This window comes from Thamnophis sirtalis, unplaced genomic scaffold (assembly GCF_051295495.1).
Source record: "Thamnophis sirtalis isolate CommonGarterSnake01/CBP01778 unplaced genomic scaffold, rThaSir2_p1.2 scaffold_1, whole genome shotgun sequence".
NCBI lineage: Eukaryota > Metazoa > Chordata > Lepidosauria > Squamata > Natricidae > Thamnophis > Thamnophis sirtalis.
Window position 1 is genome coordinate 23,797,293 of NW_028261381.1, and position 12,692 is coordinate 23,809,984.

At 38.4% G+C, this 12,692-nt stretch overlaps 1 protein-coding gene and 1 long non-coding RNA gene across 2 annotated transcripts in view; one reads left to right on the forward strand and one right to left on the reverse strand.

Annotated features, from left to right (window-relative positions):
• LOC148049358 (uncharacterized) overlaps positions 1 to 12,692 on the forward strand; it is an 80,965-nt gene that overhangs the window by 62,638 nt on the left and 5,635 nt on the right. Inside the window, exons 2-4 of the long non-coding RNA XR_015695902.1 lie at positions 4,922 to 5,025; positions 8,202 to 8,406; positions 9,502 to 9,539. This is a non-coding gene — a long non-coding RNA (uncharacterized LOC148049358). The remainder of the gene's footprint in view (positions 1 to 4,921; positions 5,026 to 8,201; positions 8,407 to 9,501; positions 9,540 to 12,692) is intronic.
• METAP1D (methionyl aminopeptidase type 1D, mitochondrial) overlaps positions 1 to 12,692 on the reverse strand; it is an 80,553-nt gene that overhangs the window by 57,790 nt on the left and 10,071 nt on the right. The gene's annotated exons all lie outside the window — the stretch shown is intronic.

Consider the following 12,692-nt stretch of genomic DNA (forward strand, 5'->3'; position numbering starts at 1 on the left):
CCCCCCCCATGATTGCACTAGCAGTTGTTCAGAATTTGGTGGTTTGTTTTTAGAGAAGACAGTAAGATTAGTTAAATTAATGCTTCATTAAACATAATGCTCTAGCAGCCGGCGAGGAAAATAACCCTAGCAAAGCTTTATGAGCCTCTATCATTCATATATTCAGCAAAGGGAATCCATTGTCTATTAATAAAACCATGACTAGATGTGAAGGGCTTTCTATTTTTAAAAATTGAGATTCTTAACATTTTTTTAAAAAAAACGCCACTGGTATTTCTTTGATGAAAGATATATATCTTTACTCTCAGCATAGCAAAAAGAGTCCTAAGAAAGCAACAATATCTGTTGCCCTGCCAAGATTACATAAATAGCAAATTTTAGTCTTGTACAGAATAAGGCAGCAGCGCTGATAAATGAAACACTGGGTCCAAAGGCTGGACAGAGCATTAAAAAAAAAAAAAGCTTCACACATGGTTATTACCAAGGGAATAAAGGCTCAAACAAGCCAATGACATCTGGCAAATTTCAACTTTTAAAAACCTAGTTAAAAACAGCCTATTAAACTGCCAGCACTTCACTTAAAATGAGGAAACCTTAACATGTTTGTGAGAAAGTACAGATTGTTCCTATATTTAATGCATTAAAGGATTTAAAATCCATCCGACATGGCAGGAAGTAAAAAATTCCACTGTCACTATTACAAGACTCATGAACCCCTCTGTCAATTGTAATAGGGAACCACTGCCCATCAGGTCTAATATTTAGATTTTGTAAATTATGTACACAATCCTCCTAATGAACTGGTGTTAAGGTAAATAATGGTTAGAAGATTGGGACCCTATTAATGCATATTTGCAGATCTCCATACAATTTATGTAGAAAAATTCCTATCTATTGTAAAAGTGAAAACAACCAAAAGAATTACAACTATAAAAACTATTTCTGTATGTAACATTACACTTGTAGTCCAGCATGCTAATACATATGTGTTTGTCTATGTGTTTTACGGGAGTAATTCCTTCAATGCCATTGTTTTAAGATTAGTTCATAATACTGTACTCTCCTAAAACACTTTTAATGAATATATTATTTCCTTTACAAAAAAACACCAAGGAACAAAACTGTAAGTGGGTGCTACAGATACAGGTGAATATTTTTTTGACTTTCCATATCCAAGTGATTGTAAGTATTCTTGCACCAAATAAAGCATGTTATAATTCAGCAAGTACAACTTTGTAATACTAACTTCAATATACCTGAGCAACTGCAATAACAGTTGTTCAAATCTGAAAGGAAGCTTTTAATAAAACGCTGCTTGTTTGAAAATGATATCTAGCAGTGAGTGTTTCCTCCTCTGTGTCAGGTTTGGTTAATTACCTGCATTATCTTGTTTTATAAGCAGCAGTTGAAACATCAGAAAACACTGTTTTATACATTATGGGCTTAACCTCCTATCGAGAAAGAATTTACAAATGCAACTTACAGTCATAAATTCTTCAGCATGCCCATGGAAAGAAGTATATTTTAGATAACTTTGATTCCACCAAAAATTAAAGTATCCCCCCCCCAAAAAAAAAATTAAACAAGGTCATTTACATGTCATTTGGAGTGTGCAAACTAACAGGGCCATGGGTGGGCAGGGATGTGGTGCATGAAAGCAACAAGCTGTCTGACATTTTTAAGATGCAGATGGAGTTTGAAAATATATTTTTGTATCACAAATCACATATTGTGCAAGGGAAATGTACCAGGCAAAAGTCCAATAGGGACCAAAGTTTGTTGCCTTTATTGTCAGTGTTTGTTTTCATGTCATAACACCATTAAAGTGTTTCATTTTTGGATATCTAGAAATATTTATCCATACGTGTGTGGCATTTGATTAGATGAATACATTTAACAGACAGGGTTACAAACCTGATTGAAGCAGGAAAAAAAAATCAAATAATACACTTTGTTATAGCTATACATTTTTCTTTCTTTATTGCATAAAAAGAATCCATGTTTATCAAAAATTGTGATGCAGGTAAAATTGTTTACTTTTTCAGCACTATCAACATACATCATTTCTGATAGATAAAGAGCAAGCACTCCATAAAAATTGCTCAATCACTGTCAATCATACAAGGTAAAATATACATAAACTCAAGCACGGGAAGGGAACTATATTAGATGCAAACTGAACACAAGGTCCCCAATATAACATACAAGAAACAAATAATTATAAATCACTTACGCATCTTACAAAACTGTCAAAAGGTGGGTAATCACCAAATCCCACAGAATAAGTTCAGCATCCTTAAGTTTACATATGTTTTAAAATGCTGCAAATTATGTCCTCCTTTATAACATTCTTGGGCTTTATCTTAAAGCCTCTGACTGTTTTCTTTGTTTCCTAACTGCAGCTGAAAATGATTTTTTCCCATCTCAATTATTGATAATTTGCTTTTTAAAATTAAAGATAAACTGTGCACTATGAAAAAAAAAATCAATATGTTTTATTCTCACAAATTAATATTAATAAATTAAAGTGGAACACAAAACGGCATATAAAATATTAACCTCAAAATGTTGGTTTATCACAAATGGATTTTCATCACAAGGAATTTTTACAAAAAGGAGGAGGAGAAAGAAAAGCTAAGCGACTTATTTCTCTGGAGACACATATGGGATTGTGCTGTGAATTATCCATTGTAACTAAATTAATAATAGTATTTTTAGCATATAGCCCTTCTTAATGCTGACAGTAAACATGGTTGAGTAATATTTTATACTATTATTAGTGCTAAATGCCATATAATTATTTCATAATTTAAAATGTACTTGTATAGTTCACTGGCCCGAAAGCTTAGGATTTAATGTTTGGTGTGTATTTCATTTTTCAGCTGAACACTGGATATTATCCAATGTTAAATGGGTCAAGAGTATTTTCTTATTAACATTAATCACTCGAACAGTTAATGTAAAAAAAGTGTTGAAAAGATTAGAGTTGTTTTTAAAACCACTCGCCTGTACTACTTCCAAATCCTAGGCAAATTAAAAAAGGAGGTGTTTGTATTTACACTTGAGGGACTATATTTCCACTATGATGGGTAGGATCAATGGATTGTCAACACATATCCACGCACACACAGGTCCACTGTTTGTTTTCTCAAAGGAAACTTGCCTCAGTGACAAAATAGATACAGACATTTATTGGTAAGAATTCAGGTTGTGACTGAAGATAATAAGATGAAGCTGAGTAGTTCCCAGAAAGCATCAAGTCTGCAGCTTCCATTCTCAAATGAAGAAACTGTCATGTGTAAAGCCAATTTTTACACATAGCAAATTGATTTGCTAGGACATTGTAATCTGTAAATAAATATTAGTGTGCAGAAGTGAATGTCTTCTGAGCATGGACTGAGCATGCAGTGGTCATGCAAATAAAGGCAGCCTTGAAAACAAATTTAGAAGCATCCAGCTCTCACAGACTGACTCTTTCAGTCCTGGCCAGTTGCTATCTTTAATTCAGACATTGCAAGATTTCCTCTTGGTATCCAAGGAACTCACATATTTTAATCCAGTTAGTAGGCTTTGTTCAAAACACTGGAGTCTTGTTTTCCTCCTTCAACCATACACACAGCAATGCACTTTTACCCTCCTTTAGAATAGAGCTGGAGGGGACCTTAGTGGTCTTCTAGTCCAACCCCCTGCTCATGCAGGAGACTCTATACCATTTCAAACAAGAGGTTGTCCAGTTTCCTTAAAAATCTCAAGTGATGAAGCGCCCATAATTTCTGTTGGTTAATTGTTCTCACTGTTAGGAAGTTTCTCCTTAATTCCAGGTTGCTTTTCACCATTGTTTCTTGTCCTGCCCTCTGGTGCTTTGGAGAATAATTTGACCCCCACTCTTCTTTGTGGCAGCCCCTCAAATATTAGAAAGCTGCTATCATGTACCCCTAGATATTCTTTTCTCTAGACTAGCCAAACCCAAATCCTTCAACCGTTCTTCATGTGTTTTAGTCTCCAGGCCTTTTTATCATCTTAGTTGGTCTTCTCTGAACTTTTTCCAAAGTCTCAACATCTTTTTTGTAGGGTTGTGACCAAAATTAGTCGTAGTATTCCAGGTATGGTTCTTACTAAGGTTTTATAAAGGGGTAAAAAAAACACTTCATGTGATTTTGATTCTATGCCTCTGTTTAAAAAAGCTAATACAACCAAGGATTGTATTAGCTTTTTTGGCTGCTGCTGCACACTGCTGGCTCATATTCAAGTGATCATCCACTAGGATTTCAAGGCCCCTCACACTTACTGTTTTTCAGCCAGGTCTCGCCTAATCTATACTTTGGTTTTTCCTTCTAAATGCCTACATTTTCCTCCCTCACATTACCATCTTTAATTATCTAGTGCATTAATTTGCACATTCTTTTTTCTTTGTTTTGAGGATTGGCTGAAATTCACACACATTTCACAGCTCAGTACCAATTTCATTTCACAACAGAGGTCATTGATTACGTTAATTTCACCAATGACCTACTGGAACTACTTAATTCATAGAGACATACATACCATTTCACCAGCTCAGTTTCTGTGCAATCTACTTCACACCTAATCATTTAATGTGTTAGACCAAGGTGGCACAGTGGTTAAATGCAGCACTGCAGGCTACTTCAGCTGACTGCAGTTCGGCTGTTCAAATCTCACCGGCTCAGGGTTGACTCAGCCTTCCATCCTTCCGAGGTGGGTAAAATGAGGACCCGGATTGTTGGGGGCAATGTGCTGACTCTGTAAACCGCTTAGAGAGGGCTGAAAGCCCTATGAAGCGGTATATAAGTCTAACTGCTATTGCTATTGCTATATATAGTTTCTGCTTAACATAATGTGTGAGCTCAACCATTTTAATTGGTAAATCGTGCTTTATATTTTTATATTTTGTGTGAACCAGGCCTCCAGAGAGGTGTTCAGTCAAGGGCCGTGCTGTGTGATAACCTGTTTGCCTGCTTCACCTGCTACTGCCTTCTCCAACCTTTCTCAACCTAGTCTATGTAGGTATGTTGGATTTCATCATCTATCGGTTATACCAAATGAAGATAGGAGAGTTGTGAGGGGCCCCATTCAGGAAAAGAGTAATTTACTTTGACTGGCAGCAATTCTCCAGAGCCCCGGGCTAAGATCTTTCCTATCATCTGCTTCTTGATCCCCTGACTTGGAGAAGTTAGGAACTGAACTTGAGGAACTGAACACCTCTGTACATAAAGCATATCCTGTAATATTGAACTATGGGCTATTCCTGCATTAACTGAGGCCCCCCCAAAAATAAGAAAGATATATGCTATCTTCCAAATATCTGAAAGTTACTCCCTGCCCTGGGGACGGGATGAGCAGAGAACTGTGTACATCAACCCACGTGAAATATAGCACAAGGATTTTGCTACATTATCTCACCCATCATGTTTCCCCCCCCCCCTTACTCTGAAGCAGCCTCGAAACTCCACATAGAGTCATAAAAAATAAATTGCATCAAATCACTGGGTGCAATGGCATGGAATGATGACATTTGATCGCAACCCCTGCTAGGTTAACTGGTGATGAAGGAGCTGTTGAAGGACACTTGCCTGGGTAAGAAATGAGAGAGAAATAGAAGACCCTACATCTCTATAAAAGCACACAAAGGATTCTGATGGGAGATTTCACACAATTGCTAACACTGAAAAGCCACCATGGGATATTGTTTTGGCAGAGAAGCGATTGGGCTGACCTGATCTCGTTATTTTGCAGTCATGCAACAAACCCGTTAAAACTAGTCCAAACCTGATCAGACGAGTCACCCCCCTGGTGACATTTCACTTTTTTGATTAAGATGGCAAACTTGCCACTTTAACCCAAACTGGCTGAAAGGTCTTTGTTAAACAGTAACGGGTATAAGTGGAAGGCTGGTTTCTTTTTCCGTGGAGTCACCCAGAATGACAAAACTTAACTGGAGTTGCGGAATTGCAAAAAAAAACAAAGATAAATATTTACCTTGCCAATATTTTCTTGGAGTCCATTGGACTTTTATAGTCAAAAAAGGACAGAGACGCCACTGTATCCAAATTATCATATTTTTGCAATATTTCAGGAGCCATAGTTTACTAGGTTCCACCACAAAAGCGCGTAGGACAAAATCGCGCTCGACAAAAGCGCGCTGTGACGTCATCACAGCGCGACGGAAAAGTTCGAAAAATGTAAAAATAAAGCAAAAACCTTACCCTAAGCCCCCCAAACCTAACCCTAAACCTAACCCTAAACCTAACTCTTAACCTAACCCTAAACCTAACCGTTAAAGTAACGAAAAACCTAACGCTAACCCTTAACCTAACCCTAACGCTAACGCTCTAAAGCTAACCCTAACCCTTAACCTAACCCTAAACCTAAACCTAACCCTTACCTTTATGTGAATCGGCTTGCTTTAATTTAATTTTTATTAATTTTTATTTGAATTTTTCGATCTTTTTCGTCGCGCTGTGATGACGTCAAAGGCGCGATTTTGTCGATCGCGCTTTTGTCGTCCGCGCTTTTGACGGGTCACGGTTTACTAATCACCCAAAATAGAACTCTTTCAGAGACCTGCAGCAACCTGGCTTCTCACCTGCTGCCTAAGCATAAATTTACATTTAGCAACAGATACCCAGGGATCAAGTTACCCCATGATTATACCCCAGAAACTGGGGATGGCCTGTTCTTATTCAACACCAGGAAAAATAGAAAGGACTTCTAAGCTCTGATGAAGGTAGTCCTCGACTTATGACCACAACTGAGCCCAAAATTTCTGTTGCTATGTGAAACATTTAAGTGGATTTTGCCCCATTTTCCGACCTTCCTTGCCACAATTCTTAAGTGAATCGCTGCAGTTGTTAAGTTAGTAACACGGTGGTTCGGTGGATCTGGTTTCCCCATTGCAAGAAGGTTGCAGAAGCTGATCACATGACCCCGAGGCACTGCAACCGTCATAAATATGAGTCAGTTGCCATGCATCTGAATTTTGATCATGTAGCCATGGAGATGCTGCAACGATCGCAAGTGTGAAACATGGTCGCAAGTCACTTCTTTTAGGGGCATTGTAACTTTGAATGGTCACAGAATGAACTGTTGTAACTCAAGAACTGTACTGTTCTAAATGCCTCTTCTCTTTAGGAAAAGAAGGGAGGTAAGGATAGGATAGGGATGGCAAAACTTTTTGGCATCAAGTGCCCAAACCAGAATGTGTGTGCATGCATGTGCATGCGCTTCATGGGCACTGGAGCACCGGCAACCCGAAGACCAGCTGACTGACACATACATGCCTATTGTTTTAGCCGTTTTGGGCCATTTTTCGGGCTGTTTTTAGGCCATTTGTGGCCCGTAAAAAGGCCCATAAGCTAAAATATCGGCATATCTCAAAGATCATTCAAATGAGAGATATAAACGAGACTGGAAAAAATGGATTGACTATATACAAAATAAATACGGGACTAAGAAATTCCAGTTAACCTATGCTTAAGATCAGAAATGATTTAAACTGTTAAAAGTCAGTTCAGTAAGAAGAAGCTAAGGTCAATCTAGAATGTCATTAATTTCTTTATTTCTTTTTTCTCAATAGATTTTAGACTGTGTTAGTTAAAAATCCATACCGTGTACGGGTTCTGGGAAGTCGGGGGGGGGGAAGGAGGAGGGGGGCTGGGGGGGTGGAGGGAGGGAGGGGTACACACAACAAAAAAAACTGTACTTCAATGTCTTAATGATTGACAAATGATGACATATTTGTGTTTTTTTTTTAAAGAAAAATAAAAAAGTTCTGTTTGAAAAAAAAGGCCCATAAAACAGCCTATTTTGTGGCTATTTTTCAGGCCATTTTCTGTTGCCCACAGACCAGCTGGATGGCATGTGTATGCCTATTTTGGGGGTGTTTTTTGGGGTGTATTTCAGGCCATTTTTCAGGCTGTTTTCTGGTGCTCCAGTGCCCATGAAGACTAGCTGGCCGGCATGCCAGAAACCAGAAGAGCAGCTGGCAATGGTGTGCGTGCCCATATAGAGGGCTCTGCGTGCCACCTTTGGTATGCAAGCCATAGGTTCGCCATCATGGGGATAGGATAACCAGTGTGGAGAAAGTCTGGTTAGATTTATCTGTGTAGACAGTCAGCTCTGAAATTAGCACCTGAAGATTACCACAATACATATGCACATCTACATTGTAAATTTGTTTTTAGAGCAAGCAGCAAGCTTCTAAGTGCCAAGGCACAAGGGTCAGAAGAAGAACCTAGTGACTAAACAATGGGATGGGCAAAGAACAGGTGTCCACAACTCGTACTTCGAAGAGAGAGAAGACCAGCTGGTGTTTTGCTGCCATGTATTGTAACAGCCATGGAAAATGGCTTAGATAACTTCAGCAGCTCCAATCTCTTTAATCAGCAGGTAGGCAATTAATCATCTATCCAACAGTCTTCTCCGAGGACCCTATTTCGTGACTCCTTTTTATTCAAAACAGATGTATTAAAAATAAAGTTAAAATGCTTGGATTGCAGCACCAACAGCATGCATTTAATATGCTGCTCTGCATTACCGGTCCTCCACCGATTAAGTCCATCATCTGTGTTAGAGAGAGAGAGACTGGGGCATATTTCAGGGAAAATGTATTACCACTCAGTACAAACAATATGGAACTAATTTTCATAGGGAAGAAACCAGTGAGAAACAGTCCGAGAGGCAATTTGTTCCTGCCAAAGAATGAACTTTCATAGCACAGTAACAATCAAGGCAGTTTTGTGTTTGTTGAAGCTCACAGAACCTTTCCTTAGGTTCTGCATCTTTGGTTTTGCATATTTCCAGCAGGGCACACTGCATATTGTCTGTGTAGTTGTCACTAGCCAGCATTGATCAGTCTGGAACATAATGCTAGACAAGACAGACTTTTGTCCAGGTTACCCCAAAAGCCTTTCATAGGGCCTGCTTTTCTCCAACAGTTTTAGTCTTCCCAACAAAAGTAGGCAAAGTGGGTACATTTTGGGTCCCTTCAATTAAACAATTTGTCTATCAGGCCCTTCTCCATCACAACAGCATCCTCCCCAAGATCTGCATGCTCCTCACCCTGATGATATTCTGAAAATCCTTGAAAATATGTCCGTTCTGTCAGGCTTGGCAGTAGTTTTTGAGACCCTTATTGCAGGGGTCCACAACCCCTGGCCTGAGGCTCTCTCTCTACCAGGCTGCAGACGAGCTGTGGAAGTGGTGGGTGAGCATGCATGCGCATGCACTAAGCTGCATTTGTGAAAGCAGCATGCAAGCAAAACCATCCTTCCCCCACCCCCTTCATTATCGTTGGTCCACCAAGGTGGAAAAATGGGAAAGATAGTTGCCCTATACGTTTGTTCTGGTGTGATGTATTTGTTTCCTCTGATTGTGTAATGTTTTTGTTCTTTTTATTTCATTGGGGGATTTTTAAGTGTAAGCTGCTAAATCTGTTTGGAGTTTGTTGGTCATAACCCATCTCAAATTACTTCTATCCCTTAGGAAGTTTTCTAGCACTTTGCCTCTTTTTTTCTGAACAGGTAAGCACATTTCTAGGTGAAAATAATTGGTTGAATTGAATTATCTTTATCTAAAAATACAGATAGTCCTCAACTTACAGCAGTTCATTTAGTGACTGTTCAAAGTTACAACAGCATTGAAAAAAGTGACATGTGATGGTTTTTTCACACCACCTTTGTAGCATCCTCACGATCATGTGATCAAAATTTCAGATGCTTGGCAAGCTGACTCATACTTATGACTGTTGCTTTGTCCCAAGGTCATGTGATCCCCTTTTGCAACCTTCTGACAAGCAAAATCAATGGGGAATCCAGATTCACTTAACAACTGTGTTTCTAACTTAACAACTGCAGCGATTCGCTTTTAACAATTGTGGCAAGAAAGGTCACAAAATGGAGCAAAACTCACTTAAAGTCTCACTTAACAACATAAATTTTGGGCTCAATTGTGATCGTAAGTCGAGGACTTACCTGTATATACAAGAACCATTTAGGCTTGAAAATATTTAGGGAAATAATAAAGATTTATTAATATGCAAGTAAGGAAATTTAAGTAATGTAATTTATGTAATGTAATATGCAATTAATGTGTTTTTTTTTAAAGTAAAGCATTGTTAAACAAATCATGCTCATCACAATGTGCAAACCCATTAAATGAATGAAATGGTAGCTACATCCATAATAGCATCTATATTGTGAACAGGTATTTCTCTAGGAAAATTCAGAGGGGGAAAGGGGTCACAGTTAGAAGCAAAAGTAGGCACAACTACTGTGAGACTTATCTTTATTATACCAATAAACAAAGGAACTGAAAACTCATTTGTTTCCACTCATTCTTCTGCCCCAAACTGTATATGCTCCCCTTCCAGCATCTTTAAAATTGGTCATCAAAGAGAACAATAATGCTGAAAAAAGCAGTATAGCAATAGCAATAGCACTTAGACTTATATATCACTTTACAATGCTTTACAGCCCTATCTAAGCTGTATACAGAGTCAGCATATTGCCCCCAACAATCAGAGTCCTCATTTTACTGAGCTCGGAAGGATGGAAAGCTGAGTCAACCTTGAGCCTGGTGAGATTTGAACTGCCAAATTGCAGGCATCCAGCAGGCAGCAGAAGTAGCCTGCACACTAACCACTGTGCCGTCTTGGTATGGTATGGTATGGTATGGTATGGTATAGTATTAGTATAGCATAGCATAGCATAGCATAGCATAGCATAGCATAGCATAGGGATGCTTTGTGAGTTGACAACAGAACCAGAAAGGAAGCAAGTTCCAGTGGTACCCAGAAACCTTCTGATTAGGCTTTTATCTCTGAATTCAACAACCCCAATCTTATTCAAAATTTACAGGCTGACTAGCTAAAGAATTAATGCAGCTTTTAACCACTGATGCATTAGACGGCCTTCTGGAAGCCATGGGTGGTTCACAAAAGAGCAACTTTATCGTCTGACTTTATTCAAAAGGAAGGTGACAACGTGCAGAAACAAGTCCCTGGTCTTAATTACACTTTTCATTTGCAGCAGTTTGCATAGACAAGGCTGTAAGACAGCAGCACTCAACTTTGGGCACAATAATAAGACATGTTTCCTGGACTGCAAGTGGCCACCTGGAACTTTGCCTGGGGTTTTACATGTTTGTCTTTATTATAAACGTTATGAAAACAATGATTTATTATGTGCTGTGAAGTTGCTTTGACTCCTAGTGACCACATAGATTTTCTCCATGACAATCTATCCTTAACCCATTCTTTTCAGGTCTCCCAACTGATTGTCTTCCTTCCTTCCTTCCTTCCTTCCTTCCTTCCTTCCTTCCTTCCTTCCTTCCTTCCTTCCTAATATGGTTCAGGATTTCAGCAGCTAATGTTTAGCATCGTACAATTTTGGACCTTAAGGAAACTTTTTGCAATTTGTTTTCCTGACAGTGTAACCCCACAACATTGTAAAAAGGAAGACTAAAAAACACAATAGATGCACTTTGTGTGATTAGTACAGGTAATCCTCGATGTACAAGCACAATTGAGCCCAAAATTTATCTCACTAGGCAGACATTTAAGTAAATTTTGCCTCATTTTATGACCTTCCTTGACACACTTGTTAAGTGAATCACTGCAGTGGTTAAGTAAGCAACACAAGTTGTTGAATGAATCTGGCTTCCCCATTGACTTTGCTTGTCAGAGGTTCCCAAACAGTGATCACATGACCCTGGGACAATGCAACCGTCATAAATATGAGCCAGTTGCCAAGCATCCAGATTTTGATCACATCACCAAATGCTGCAATGATTGTAAAAGTGAAAAAACAAGTCATAAGTCACTTTTTTCAGTGCTGTTGTAATTCCGAACAGTCACTAAATGAATGATTATAAGATAAGGACTACCTGCATGTCACAGTATCCTTAAGGAAAGGAATTTCTTTATTCAATCAATTTGTGTATTTCAGAGGGAGGTGTATTGTTGAATCTGAATGGAAATAGAAACCAGAAACCTAACATTACTACTCGATGCTTTATTCATCTTGATGGAAGTTTCCTAGGTCAATGCTCAGGACATTTATGGGTATGTCTCTAAAAGAATAGCTGTTTCCTTCACTGTTGTAAATTTCAAAGTCAATATCATGATTTTAAATTCAATATTTAATTATGTATAATTATACACCAAAAATTTGACCAAATATTAAATATGTTTTGCTGCTATTCTTACCACTTGTCCTACATTTTCTTACAATGCAGCCTATCAATATATGATTTGAGGAGGGGGGTTGTTTTTCAGCTGGTTTATCCCAAAGCTTGAGGCTGTTTAGGGCTGGAAAAGAATGACTGACTATTCAGTCCTACAAAGGATTTGAACCCAGATCTCTCTCTCTTAGACCAGCAGTTTAATCACTGCACCATGCTGGTTATTGGTAAGCTACATGAAATATCTAAAATTACACCAGCCATTCCAATACAGTTTGGATACTAGAAAACTTCTAGTATCTGTGACCAATTTATTTTGAAGTATTTTCCTGAGGTAATAATTTGATCTTTATTCTATGGAATTCCATGGGCAGCTTAATTCATTCCAGTGTTGCACTAGAAAATTTTACGATTTAAATGGCTAGGATGAATGGTTATAGCCATTAGTATGAAAAGGGCCACCAATATTAGGTATAGGAGAACAGATTAGTGGA